Source organism: Scyliorhinus canicula, chromosome 9 (assembly GCF_902713615.1).
Source record: "Scyliorhinus canicula chromosome 9, sScyCan1.1, whole genome shotgun sequence".
NCBI lineage: Eukaryota > Metazoa > Chordata > Chondrichthyes > Carcharhiniformes > Scyliorhinidae > Scyliorhinus > Scyliorhinus canicula.
The window spans coordinates 177,394,173-177,409,424 of record NC_052154.1 but is presented as its reverse complement, the minus strand read 5'-3'; the positions used below and the strand labels follow the sequence as shown (position 1 = coordinate 177,409,424).

Sequence of the window (15,252 nt, the reverse complement as noted above, 5' to 3'; positions counted from 1 at the left end):
TCTTTTGTAAAATTCCACCGAAAACCCTTCTGGGACCAGCGTCTTCCCTGCCTGCATCGCCCCCATATCCTCCAACACTTCCACCAGCCTAATGGGGGCTCCCTGTCTCTCCACCAGGTACTCCTCCACCCTCGGAAACTCCAACCCCTACAAAAAAACACCTTATTCCCCCCCGGCTGGACTTTCCGACTCATTCAGTCTCTTATAACAATCCCCAAACACCCATTCACCCCCACCGGGTCCCAGATCACGTTCCCTCCCCTATCCTTCACTTTCCCAATCTCCCTCACTGCCTCCTGCTTCCTCAATTGATGTGCTAACATCCTACTCGCCTTTTCCCCATATTCATAGACCGCCCCTTTAGCTCTCTTCAACTCCCACTGCCTTATCCATGGATATCAGCCCAAACTCCATCTGTAGTTTCTGCCGTTCCCTCAGTAACCCTGTCTCTGAGGCCTCTGAATACCTCGATTCACCTGCAAAATCTCATCCACTAACCTTGTCATCTCCGCCCGCTCTGTCTTATCCCTGTGTGCCCGTTTCAAAATAAACTCCCCCCTTACTTCTGCCTTCAATGCCGTTCAAAGACACCCTCTACCAGCAACTGCTTAAACATCCTGGCCATGTATAAGACCGCATCCGCTCCCTCACTGCCTTCTGGCAGCCCCACGACCCTCAGGTTCTGTCTCTGGGACCGGTTCTCCAAATCCTCCACCTTCTCTTGCAGCCACTTCTGGATATCCCGCATGACCACCATCTGACTGCCATTGAAGCAAGCTGCTCTTCATGCTCCTCCCACCTTCTCCTTCACCTTCTGGATCGCCTGGCTCTGAGACTCCAATCTCATCTCCACGCAATCAATCCCCGCCTTTATCGGATCCACCGTTCTCCCCAAGTCCTCCAGAGTCCCCTTTCTCTGCTGGGTTAACTTTTCATTCAGGAAGCCCACCAGCTGCTCCATAGACCACTGAGATGCTGGGACCGGTCCCTTACCCTCCGCCATCTTCCTCTGTGTCCCATGCACAGTTTCTCACTCCAACAGCTCCTTTCGCCTAAAACCACTTCTGGTCCACGAATCCATCCACCGATGGAACACACTCTTCTTCCCCCACTCCTGCACATATTTCCATCAACAAGTCCTCTCGTTAGCTGGGGAAATGGTCCACAAGCAGAACTATCAAATGTACGACCACTCACACCATGGCCACCACCGGAATTCAATTGTGCATCACTATTAATGGTTGGATGTAGCAGGACTTCAAAGTTTAGATTTAATTCATTGGTTGTGGGATTGCTTAGCTCTGTCTACTACACACTGCTTATGCTGCTTGGCACCCAAGTAATCCAGTGTTGTAGCTTCTCAACATTGACACCTCTTTTTTTTGGCATGCCTGGTGCTGATTCCAGCACCAAACACAATCTGTAACCCCATGTCCTGGCATCTCCCCCAGTCTAACATTTACCACCAAGCCAGGGAATCAACCCTGGTTCAATGCTTCAGTGTCTGAAGAGTCATGAATGGTGCTGAACATTACGTAATCATCGCTGAACATTCCCACATCTGATTTTGCAACACCCTGGGCTAATGCGCGGTCAATTCAGCCTCACATGTCCCGGAATCGCAACACAATAGAACTAACCAATAATTCATAGAAAAATATTCAAAGCCTTTTTTCCTTGGCTGCCCAATAATTACAATCACCAGGTTTGTAAATTGAAAGGCAATTACCTTTTATAACAAGAACTATAACGAGAAATGCAGCAAATACAATTGGTTAAGTATAATCTAATTCCTAATTCACCACTTTGACTGGCCCCACACTCTACATGCTTATACAAGACTGACAAACACAGAGGGGCGGAGAGGGGTGAAAATAATCAGGATGAAAGTCAAAAGATAACAGTCTTTGTTTCAGATGTTTCTTTCTGGCATCTTTCTCCTCTTCAAACTTTGCTTTCAGTTTGACGTTTTCACTGTAGATTCATTCGGTTCTCTATAGATTCAGCAATACACAGCCTTTCTGGAAAGAGAGAGAGAAAAGAGAGGGAACAGGCCCCAGTCCCTGTGGATATCCAGGATTCAACTCTGCTTTCCTTTGGTCTCTGGAAATCGTCACACTCAGGCTGGATCCAATCCCCACAGGTTACCAGGCAAAAACTGCCTTATGGTCAATTCATTATCTACCAGCCAACCAATCAAACCGAGTCCCACCCCATCTCTCGGGTGTCGAAAAATCTAGGTCTTGAAATCCAAAGCTAGCAGCACCATATACTATGTTGCAACTACTTGAATTCCTCAAACTCTCTGTTGCTTGACTTAATGATACATGTCTATTAAGCATCTATATGTCAAAAATTATAACGGCAAAAGTAAAGAAAGAGGAAATAAGGGAATCAGCAGGAAGGACCCTTACACCTGATGTTGGGAGGAGGGTCATCGATGAAACAGCTGAAGATGGTTGGGCCGAGGGCACTACCCTGAGGAACTCCTGCAGTAATGTCCTGGGGCTGTGATGACTAGCCTCCAACAACCACAATCATCTTCCTTTGTGCCAGATATGACTCCAATCAATGGAGGGTTTTCCTCCTGATTCTCATTGATTGCAGTTTTGCTTGGGCTCCTTGACTTTACACTGGTCAAATCATGCCTTGATGTCAAGGTAAGGTAATGGATGTTATCCATCTGGATTTCACAGGGCATGATGTCCTACATCTAAGAGTAATTCACAAGTTGTTTGTCTATGGGGTGAATAATGAAGTATTGGACTAGATTGATTTGTAGGTGACCAATAGACAGTGGAGAGTGAGGTTGTCACCGATTAAGGGCCTATAGTCAAATATCTTTGTACCTGGCTTTTCAAGATGAACAGGATGGCCTCAAAGTTTCATGAGAAAAAAAGGCCCACCTTATTTTCTGCATTTAGTGTCTGAGTATTATTCAGAAATGTTCAGTCAGGAAGTCTTTTTGTTAGATATAACATTGAAATAAACAACTATGCCTGTTTACATGAATAGAATGTCTTCAAAGGTCACCATCAGTGTCATGAGGTCTTATCTGTGACTTGCACCTTTGATATGAACAAAATAAGGTGCATAAAAGGGAATGATTTTCAAAAGTTCTTCAGTAGATTCAAAAGATTGAACTAGAAACTGAAAGCCACTCATTGTGTATGATATAGATTGATCATATATGCTGCTCATGAATAAAATCTGTTTCATCAAGTGTTTAATGTTTACTGGCTGGACAGCTGGTTTGTGATGCAGAGCAAGGCCAACAATGTGGGTACTATTCCCGGACCGGCTGTGGTGATTCATGAAGGCCCCCACACTCTCAACCTTGCCTCTGTCCTGTGGTGTGGCGATCCTCAGGTTAAATCACCCCCAGTCAGCCCTCGCCCTCAAGGCGAAGCAGCCTATGGTTGGCTGGGACTATGGCGATTTTACATACTAATGTTTATTCTAAAAATGCTATTGTGTGCCACATGGTGGAATTTTAGCGTTCCTCCATTGGTGGGCTTGCAGGAGCTAGTGGGGATGTGCAATAACATTCTTTGCATAGTTTTCCTGCCACACCCCCATTCCGCATGACCTGTTTGCAATTTCATGTGGGGAGGCCGAGGCTCTGGGTTGCCCTCTCTCACTCCAGTTGAGGCCCTTAACAGACACCCTGCCAGGTCTCAATTTGAGTTCGCCGTGAGAAGTTTAGGGGTGGGAGGAAGCCTGGCAGGTCACCCTTCCTCGGCCTTGTGTAGGAAAGGGATGGCGCCTCCCTCAAGGGTCCTCATTTCATATCGGGGGCCCCCCTCGAAGGTCCCCCCATCTATGCTACCATTTCATCAAGACCCCCAAATATCTTCTCCCCCCCCCCCCCCCCCCCCCATTCCCGGCATTGCTTCCTGATGTCAGACATCACAAAACTGCCTAGTTGTGGGACTCTGGGATTAGAACCTGGGGTCCGCATCTAACCCCAGTCCTGGTTACTGCTGCCACAGGCGCTACTGGGACTACAGAGATTTAAATGGCGGTGGGGCTGCCAAGACCAGGTAGCATGGTGGAAAACCGCACACTGGCATTTGAGAAAACTTGCCCACATAGAAGGACCACAGTAGCACAGTGGTTAACACTGCTGCCTCACAGCTCCCGGGTGTCCCGGGTTCACTTCCGGCCTGGGGCGACTGTGTGGAGTTTGAACTTTCTCCCCGTGTCTGCGCGGGTTTCCTCCGGGTGACCCGGTCTCCTCCCACAGTCCAAAGATGTGCAGGTTAGGTGGATTTAAATTGCCCCTTCGTGTCCAAAAGGTTACGTGGGGTTACTGGGTTATGGGGATATGGTGGAGGCATGGACTTGGGTAGGGTGCTCCAAGGGCTGGTGCAGACTCGATGGGCCGAATGGCCTCTTTCTGCACTCATGATTCTATACCAGCAGCTGAGCATTAACAGGTTCATGTTAGAGTTGCTTTTGCTGGTAGTTTCTAAAAATGACAGACTACAAAACTGATATCAAATTTTGCAGATCATGTGAAACTGGGTCAGGCATCCAATTTTGCTCACCAATTCATTGTAATCTCGGAGGATTTGGCAGAATGGGTCAACATGCATACAGGGGTCAGATGAAATCCTGTACAATTGAACATTCCTATTTTTATCATCATTGGGCTGTAGATTATCTATTAAAAGCAAGCAGATTGGAGATGTGTCAGAAGTGCAAAGAATTTGGAACAGAACTCACCTTTAACCAACCTACTTGTCGGGCTAGTAAGAACAGGAGGAAGGATGGTCACCCGAACTGCTTGCAGGAAGTGGGTTTGTCACTCTTATCTCATAGTTTAATGGTCAAACTACCTTTAGCTGCAAATAGCTGAGTTTTCTGTATCTCAGGAAACTCAACAGATTACAAAAGGCTGAGAGGGCTGAACGCTCAGACGCAAATTATGAGTCAGGAGTGTAATGGACTAATCTCTATTTTACTAGATGAGTTCAGCTCCAATAATACTTAAGAAGCTCAACATCATCCAGAGCAAAGCAGCTCGCTTGATTGGCACCCAATACACCACCTTAAATATCCACTCCATACTCCACCAACACACAATGGCAGCACTGTGTGTCATCTACAAGATGCACTGCAAGAACTCACTGTGAAGAGCCCGGAAGCCGACAGGTAGGGTAAAATCAGTTCATTTACGGTCACGAAAGGTCTGCCTATGTTACTAAAAACATACAGAGTAAAGTCACATTGGGACAACCAACATGCCGGACCCAGGTCTGGCCTGCCGACCTTTATGCTATGTTCTTATGAGCACAGTGGTTAGCACAGTTGTTTCACCACGCCAGGGACCTGGGTTCGATTCCCCGCTGGGTCACTGTCTGTGTGGAGTCTGCATGTTCTCCTTGTGTCTGCGTGGGTTTCCTCCGGCTGCTCCGGTTTCCTCTCACAGTCCAAAGATGTGCAGGTTAGGTGGATTGGCCCTACTAAATTGCCCTTAGTGTTTCAAAATGGTGAGGTGGGGTTACTGGGTTAGGGCGATGGGGTGAAGGTGTGGGCTTAAGTGGGATGCTCTTTCCAAGGGCCGGTGCAGACTTGATGGGCCGAATGGTCTCCTTCTGCACTGTAAATTCTATGAGTCTATAACTTTATGAGCCCCACCTGGGTGAGGCCCCCGCCCACTGGGGAAGTTCACATTCCATGAGCCCCACGGTGGGATAAATCAGGGTATACTCAATAGAGTTATTACACTCACCAAGATTCCTTTGACAGCACCTTACAAACCCATGATCTCAACCATTGTAGAAGGACAAAGGCAGCAGAAAGCTGGGGAAACCACCATCTGCTGGACCCCCTCCAAGCTACGTACCATTCTGATTTGGAAATATATCACCATTCCTTCACTGTCCTTGGGTCAAAATCCTGGAACCTCCCTTACAACATCATGTATGTACCTCTACAACGTGGACTGCAGTGGTTCAAAAGGAGACTCACCACTGCCTTCTCAAGTACAATTAGGGATCCACAATAAATGCTGGCCTCACCCTTGGCACACATATCCCAGTAATGAATAAAGAAATTCATGGAACAAAAGTAAAAGAGAGTGACAATGGCAGTTATAAAGGAATAAAACATTGCTCTAGAGTAGGTGTAAATAGCAGAATAAAAGTTAGTGCTGTTTGAAAGGAAAACTTGAGAATAAGATGCAGATTGGCTCTGGGGCCAAGATAAATACAAAATGGAGGACAGAGTTCATGATCTGAAGCCATCGAGTTCAATATTTATCCTGACGGCTGTAATCGGAAGATGAAGTGTTGTTCCTCCAGCTTGCATTGGGCTCCACTGGAACATTGCAGCAGGTCGAAGATCGTAATATGAGCATGATAGGAAGATATCGAATGGCAATGACAAGCGACCAGGAGGTTGGGGGTCATGCTAGCAGACTGAATTGAGGTGTTCCGCAAAGCAGTCACCCAGGCTAATGGGGAATACAAAGGATGTACTCGCCCGCTTTGAGCAGGCCTGTGAGCCACTACTTTGGAAAAGTTAACATCTTCTCCAAACCAAAACAAAGTTGTATTTGTATTTCTCTAATCAACCTGGCAAATTTCAATGTGTGCAAAAGGGATGATTTTCAAAGTTTGCGCTAGTAGTGGGATCCTCAGATGCTGAGAGTAAGCTGTTTTTATGACACTCTGGGCTAGGGCACAGTCAATTCCAGCCCCACTTGACCCAGAGTTGCAATGCAATTTAATTAACCAATAATTCTTAGAAAAATACCTGAAGTCTTTGGCCTTCGGCTACCAATAATTACAGTCACCAGGTTTGTAAGTTTCATTACAATTATTTGTTATTTGCAACAAGAATTGTAATGAAATATTCAGCAAATGCAGCTGATTAACTCTTATCTACTTCCTAACTCCCCCCCCCCTTGATTTGGCACCTACCCTCTATGCACATACACACGGACAGACACACACAAGATATAGATGCTGGTTTAGCACAGTGGGCTAAACAGCTGGCTTGTAACGCAGGACAAGGCCAGCAGCGCGGGTTCAATTCCCGTACCACCATCCCCAAACAGACACCAGAATGTGGCAAGTAGGGGCTTTTCACAGTAACTTCATTGAAGCCTACTTGTGACAATAAGCGATTATTATTATTACAAGACAGACAAAAGGGAGAAGAGGGGTAAAATTCATTTTTGTTTCAGATGGTTATCTTTAAGGTGTTGTTCCTTCAAAGTTAGCTTTTAGATCCAGGTCTCTGTTTGCAGCCTGTAATGGTTTTCAGTGTAGATTCACTCAGGTCTCTGCAGTTTCAGAAATACAACACGAATAGCCCTTCTGGAGAGAGAGATAGGAGAGAAAGGGGTCCTTCCCCCGAGTGTCTAGGATTCAAACTGAACTCCTTGGGTCTCTGAAAATCATTCCACTCAGGCAGAATCCAATCACTACCTTTTACCGGGCAGAATACGGTCTTTTGGCCAATTCATTGGCCACCGGCCAATCAATCAAAACGATTCCCACCCCATCTCTCACGTGCTGAAAAGTCTGGCTCTTGCTGTCCAAAGCTAGCAGCACCACATACTATGTTGCATTTCTTTAATTCCTCATTCTCTCTGCTGCTTGACGAAAAGATACATGTCCATTCAGCATCCATGGATCAAAAATGATAATGACAAAAATAAAGAAAGGGGAAATAAGGGAATCACCAGGAAGGACCCTTACACTGTCCATGTATTTTTTGATGTATGCAGCTCATAAACTCGTAAAGTTGCTCCTGGGGTGTTTTCTTATAAATTTGATTATCAACATTTTTCGATGCTCCTTTACGTGTCTTCTTTCTTCAGGCTGAAACCAATGGCAACAACAATTTAACCACCCACCCCCCCCCTCAACTTCTCAGAAGGGGGACACCATAATAAAAACGGGTGACATGCTCAAATCATAAAATTCAGGTTGGTAAAAGGCCCAGGCGAATGATTTGAGGACCTAGGCCCAAATTCCATCATGGCAGCTGGTGGAACTTAAATTCAATAAATAAATCTGAAATATAAAGCTAGTTTCAGTAACGGTGACCAAGCAATCCTTGCCGAATTTTGTATAGACCCATCTGGTTTAATAATGTGCCCTGGGGAAGGAAGTCTACCACCCTTACCCAGTCTGGCCTGCTCCAGACCCACAATGAGGCGGGATGGCTCTTAATTGCTCTCTGCAATTCTCAGTTCAACAAGGAATGGACAGCAAATCGAGACTTTGCCAACCCTGCCTGCATCCCATGAAGGAGCAAGGAAAAATGTATTTAACGATTAAAGTCTTAATGATTGTTAAATAGGGTGGCATGGTAGCACAGTGGTTAGCATGATTTCTCCACAGCACCAGCGACCCGCTTTCGATTCCCGGCTTGGGTCACTGTCTGTGTAGAGTCTGCACGTTCTCCCCGTGTCTGCATGGGTTTCCTCCGGGTGCTCTGGTTTCCTCCCACAAGTTAAGTGAATTGGACATTCTGAATTCTCACTCTGTGTACCCGAACAGTTTTTCACAATAATTTCATTGCAGTGTTAATGTGAGCCTACTCCATCGAATCATAGAATTTACAGTGCAGAAGGAGGCCATTCGGCCCATCGAGTCTGCACCGGCTCTTTGAAAGAGCACCCTAACCAATCCCACACCCCCACCCTATCCCCATAACCCAGTAACCCGACCCAACACTAAGGGCAATTTTGGACATTAAGGGCAATTTTAGCACGACCAATCCACCGAACCTGCACATCTTTGGACTGTGGGAGGAAACCGGAGCACCCGGAGGAAACCCATTTGTGACACTAATAAAGATTATTATTATTATTTGGATCAGTAAAACATTTCGTATCCTACCCCCATATACACTGGTTCGAACTGTTAATATTTCAATTACGCAACAGGCAGTCATGTAGCAGTGAGCTGCAAAATGTAAATTTCTTTTCAAGTGCAATAAATCTAATTGTTTTCCTTTGTCATTCAGTATTGGTTTTTTAGGCTGACTAGCAAAGAGGAGATGTGCTTCTCACTTTGCCATGACTGCAGGGGCTGACTGCTGCACCAGCTAGTATTTCAGCTCATCCGATTATCTTTTAATAAACGTTTGACCTGGTGAACTCCAGTTGACCTGGCTAGACTCAGCGAGGTTTGATCTGCCGCAGTCACTCCTCTCAGCTCCGCTCCTGATTACCTCGTCCTTCTCTGCTTCTTGCGCAAGCACAAAGCGCATTTGCCACACTGACACGAGATTACTGTCAGTATTACTGTCGCTGCAGCAACATAGCTCCCACTCAGCTCATGTGGGAGATAGAAAAAAAAAGCTGGCAGATTGGAGCTGGAATAGATTTTTCACTGTGCTGCTTCATGCCAGATGGGATTCATTACAGGTTTATTTGGACATGAGCAAAACAGACATCCTCCATCCCTCAGACTGGCTTTGGTGATTAATCTACTGACTGCTGCCTGTATCGCCTGGCAGTGTTCTGTTGTTCCCTGACTATCCTCAGCTGCTACCTACAGGAGCTGAGTACCTCTTTCTTCCCCGTCGGGCATTCCCAAAGTCCCCCATATTCCTCACGGACACTGGGATACAAGAAGAAGCCACATGCTCCTCACGGGTTGTGCTGCTGTCCTTTTATAATTCTTTTTTCCCCTGACAAATTGCTTGTGGATCGCTTTTTCTTGATGTGAAAAGCATCACGTGGGTTTAGAAAAGAAAAAGAAGGCACGTCAGGAAGGAGCTGCTGCAATTCTCTTCATCAGATTCATTCCCCTCATGCAGGTTGGGGTAGCAGAATAAAGATATAAACCTAACTTGCAACATGCCCAAATTCACTGCGAGCTGGATCGAGAACAGCCAAACTCATTTAAATTAGAATCCTTCTGAGCTTCAGAAAGCAGATGCCTGATGCAGATTTTAATTGGAGTTTCAGATGTAAAAGAGCAGTGTGACACGCTGTGTTCATTAGGGATAAACATTTGGATAAATTTGCGCCTGAGGTTCAGATTAGGAGATGCTGCAATTCAGACTCTCTGGAAACCATGTCCAGTGTAAGCATTAATGAGAACATTGCTCAAATGTGCAAGGACTCAGTTGCATAAAACTACAAGATTATCAAGGAACTTAACGTAGATCAGTGTATCCTTTATTAGGACAAGTGTACTGATTTAAATAATGATCATAAAAGCAACGAGGATGCCCAGCGTAATTTTAAAATGCATACAAATCAGGATACATTTATGGCTCGAAACTTCCTCAGGTTGGCAATCTCCGGCAGATTACCATTCTCAACAGATTTGCCCACGATATTTCAAAGCCCTGGTCTTGACCAACCTTCCTCACTCAGGCGGATGAGACGGCAACAGCGATGTGTGCCCCGGTAACATCCGCATGGAGTAACCGAGGAGAAAGAGGAAACAAAACTCAATTTTACAGCTGTAGCTGCTGTAAAGAAAATGAAACGAAAATCGCTTATTGCCAAAAGTAGGCTTCAAATGAAGTTACTGTGAAAAGCCCCTCGTCGCCACAGGAGGTGTTTAAAAGGACAATTTAAATGGAGAAGGTAAGTTTCAAAGGTTAGTGGGTCTATTTAAAAAATAATAAATTTAGAGTATCCAATTCTTTGCTTTTCCAATTAAGGGACAATTTTGAGTGGCCAATTCGCCTACCCTGCATATCTTTTGGGTTGTGAGGGTGAGATCCAAACAGGCACGGGGAGAATGTGAAATGAAATTAAATGAAAATTGCTTATTGTCACAAGTAGGCTTCAAATGAAGTTACTGTGAAAAGTCCCTAGTCACCACATTCCGGCGCCTGTTCGGGGAGGCTGGTACGGGAACTGAACCGTGCTGCTGGCCTGCCTTGGTCTGCTTTAAAACTCCACATGGACAGTGACCCGCGGCCGGGATCGAACCCGGGTCCTCGCCGCCATGAAGCAGCAGTGCTAACCACTGCGCCACCGTGCCACCCTTTTTTCCGTTGTTTTTGAATGTAACAGCATAAATATATAATGGTAGAGAAGCTTCTCTTATTCGCTCCACTTCACTCCTTATTCTGCTGATATATGTTGGCTACAGGGATATATATTGTCCAAGTTATCCTTCAGGTGGAAAGTTTGTGCACTATTGCAAACTATTCAGTCAACCACAACTGAGATTGATATTCCCCTCAGCCTGGTCCAGGGCCAGCGAGAGAAACCAGAGGCCCAGGTGCTTCTGGGCTTTCCGCTGCGTCTGTGCAACAGAACGTTTACAAGCCCAGAGAACAACGGTTGAATGGTTAGGGTTACTCTTGACCAGGTTGTTATTGTAAATGACTGGTCCTCAATTGATTCATTGATTGATATTTATTGTCACATGTACCGAAGTACAGTGAAAAGTATTTTTCTGCGGCCAAGGGAACATACACATTACATACATAGTAGACAAAAGGATAATCAACATAGTACATTGACAATGGTACATCAACAAATAGTGATTGGTTACAGTGCGAAACAAGGCCAAACAAGAGAAGCAATTGAACGAACTGGATAAATAAAGGGAAAATAAATAAAATACAATTAAGTTGAAAGGCTGTGGGTTCAAGTCCGACAAAATTCAAATTCAAAAATCAAAGCTGACAATCCATATAGTACTGAGGGAGTGCCTCATTGTCAGAAGTGATGAACGTACTGCCAAGGTTCCTCTTCCTGTTTAGATCCACACCGATCTTCATCCCCAAGGCCTTTTTCCAAAATATAGACAGGCTAATCGTGGCATTTGTGTGGGGGGTTGGGGGGAGGGGGGGGGGGGGGGGTGCAAGAACCCGAGATTTCCCAAACCGACACTGCAAAGAAGAAAAATTGAAGGGTACTTGGCTTTACAAAACCTACAATACTACCACTAGGCAGCTACGGCAGAAAGAGTGAGGGGATGGGTACAAGAACCCGGCACAGATTGGGTACAAATGGAGGAGGTCTCCTGTAAAGGAACGACCCTCCAAGCCCTGGCCACAGCAGCACTCCCATCCTCCTCAACAAGATACACAATGAGCCCAGTGGTAGCGGCCACGCTGAGAACGTGGACCCAGCTGAGACAACACTTTGGGATAACTAAAATATCCCCCATGGCCCCTATCTGCAGCAATCACAGATTCCCTCCAGCCATGCTGGATACCACCTTCAAAAGATGGAGGCGGGACGGCAGCACACTGACGATCGGTGACTTCTACATAGCTACATAGGGCACAGACTGGCGAGGCTGGACGAACTGACGAGAAAGTGGAAACTAGCTAAAGGACAGGAAATGAGACACCTCCAGATAAAACACTTCCTCCGGAAATAGACAGCAGGGCACCCCGGGGCTCCGGAAACCACATTACGAGAGGACCTGATAGGCACAAGCAGCAAGAAGTGCGGGCTATGTGGGAAAACATGCGGACAGTTACTGGACAGAGCTCAAACACCACTTGACGAGAACAGGGAGGATGAACTGGGAACAGAGGTGGGAAAGGGACTCTGGAGCAAAGCACTAAGCAGAGCTTACTCTACCCACTCCTGCACAAGGCTCAGCCTACTGCAGCTCAAAGTGGTGCACAGAGCGCACCTGACCAGAACCCGAATGAGCAGGTTCTTCCCAGAGGTGGAGGATAAATGTGAACGGTGCCAGAGGGGCCCGGCCAACCATACCCACATGTTCTGGGCTTATCCCAAACTTGCTGGGTTCTGGACAGCCGAGGCAATGTCCAAGATTATGGTGGTGGGGGTGAAGCCATGCCCGATAGTGGAAATCTTTGGGGTATTGGAGCAGCCAGAGTTACACATGGGGAAGGGGGGGGGGGGGGGGGGGGGGGGGAGGTGGGAGGAGAGGAAGACGGAAGGAAGGTGGGGAAACTGCAAAAGAAGAGGGGGGGGGGGGTGGGTTCCCTGAAAATAAAAGCAAAACACAGCCGAAGCCAAGGGGGAGGGGGAGGAAGGGGGGGGGGGGGGGGGGGGGGGGGAAGGGGGAGGGGGAGGAACTGATCCAGAGGGCGGCAAAATGTATATAGGGTCAATTAAATGAAAGACACAATAAACCTTTCTCTTTAATAAAGTAAGGTAACGCGGGTAAGTAAAATGTGATGTATATATGTACAATTGTTTAGAAATATGAGAAGTTCCAATCAAAAGATTTTTTTTTAAAGTTCTGCCTAACAGATGAGATGTTAAACTGAGAGCCAGTCTATTCTTTCAGGATGGAAATAATCCCAGGGCCTGATTCTAATGAAGTGGCAATCAACAGTTATCCATTGCGTAAAGGGTTATGAGGAAAATGTGGGTAAAATGCATTGAAGTGTCCAATCAGACACCATCGTATTGAATGGCGGAGCAGGTTCGATGGGCTGAATGGCCTACTCCTGTTCTGATGTTCCTGTCCCTCAATCAACGTACAGAAGCAGATTATCTTGTCATCAGCACATTATTGCTTATGGGAGTTTACTTGTGTGTAAATTGGCCGCTGTGTTTCCTCCATTGACTGCGCTGCAGAAGTGCTTCATTAGCTGGACAGGACACTTAGACAACTGGTGGTTGTCAAATGTTTTTTAACTCGTTCCAATTTCTCCTTCATCTCGAAACATGAAGGCTAATTTGAGTGCATGCTGACCACATATTGAGACTGGCACCTTCCCAACTTTGTAACACAGCACCACACAATGGATTTACCAGGCCAGCTATTGGGCCCGGAGAGACACTGGTGCACAGAACACTGAATGAAGGTGATGTGGTATTCCTTTAACCCCTGGCTGCTTCCCATAAAATAAAAAGCTTGGCATATCATTTTCTGTGTGTTGAAAACCAAATTCCTGCGGCGGTTACCCAGAAGCTAAAAGTTTCTAATTCTCTTTACTCATTGAATCTTTCTGATGGTGATCCTTTTCATAAATTATCAATGCGCTTTCAACACTTTACTGATCGTGCTGGTGCCGTCTGTTGCTGAATGCAGAGGTCTAGTGCACTCTGCATCCTGAATGTGTGCCCAGAAAGCTGTCGGCAGCCAGAGGTCGTGTAAAACTGTGCAGAAGACTCATTGGGCAGAATTTTCCCATAACTTGTCAAGGTGCACTGCCGAGTTTTCAGATCAGACCTTGAGCCACTCAGAAAAAAAATCAGCGGGCATGGTTTACGCCGTCAGTCTGGCGGGGCGGCACCTAATGGAGTCAACAAGGTCGCTCAACAGAGCTCGGGCCCAATCTTCAAAGGGCGCCTGAAGCAGAACTGACATTAAACCCTCCCCAGCAACCTGCACCTCCACACCACAAAGGGATCGGGGGCTCTCCCCACCCACCACGTGTTATTAAGATCACCCACCCCCCCCCACCCCACAATTGGGCTCCTTCCCTTGGCACTGTGCCCTGGTACAGGTTGGCACAGGCTGACACTGCTAACCTAGCAGTGCCAGCCTGTGCCAGGGCAATACCAGGGGGTAGTGTCCAGGTATGCCCCTCTTCCCCCTGGGGGCTATAGTGGCTTTGACACCCCCAGAGGGAACTCCGGGACTGTTTCTCGCTTTCATAATGCAGTCAGGAACATGGGGCTGGATTTCCTGTTGGTGGGATTCTCAACTTTGCCGGCAGTGCACTCAGGCCCACGGATTTCCCGACGGTGTCGGGTGGCCACAACAGGAAATCCCATTGGCCGGCTGCCTGGACGGAGGACGGGGGGGGGGGGGGTGTGTGGACAGTCTGGGTAATGTTGACATTGAAAAGGAGGAGGTATTGGGTCTTTTAAAAGACATTAAGGTCACCTGACCCCAGAATAATGAGGGAAGCAAGGGAGGAAATTGTAGCGGCCTTAACTGACATCTTTGTATCCTCATTGGCTTTGGGTGAGATCCCAGAGGACTAGAGAATAGCTAAAGCGGGACTGCTGTTTGAGGAAGGTAGCAGGGATAATCCAGGAAACTATAGGCTGGTGAGCCTCACGTTGGTAGTAGGTAATTTATTGGAGAGGATTCTCAGGGACAGGATTTATACCTATTTGGAAACAAATGGACTTGTTAGCGATAAACAGAAAGGTTTTGTGAAGGGAGGTCGTGCCTCACTAACTTGATCAGGTTTTTTGAGGAGGTGACAAAGATGATTGATGAGGGGAGGGCGATGGATGTTGGTTACATGGACTTCAGTAAAGCCTTTGACAAGGTGCCTCATGACAGACTGGTACAAAATGTGAAGTCACACAGGATCAGAGGTGAGGTGGCAAGATGGATACAGAACTGGCTCGGTCACAGAAGG

The 15,252-nt window shown here is 46.6% G+C and overlaps 1 long non-coding RNA gene across 1 annotated transcript in view; it reads left to right on the top strand.

Moving 5' to 3' along the window:
* Positions 1–5,029: 5,029 nt before the first annotated feature.
* LOC119971022 overlaps positions 5,030–15,252 on the top strand; it is a 44,773-nt gene continuing 34,550 nt past the window's right edge. The window contains exon 1 of the long non-coding RNA XR_005461722.1: positions 5,030–5,157. This is a non-coding gene — a long non-coding RNA (uncharacterized LOC119971022). The remainder of the gene's footprint in view (positions 5,158–15,252) is intronic.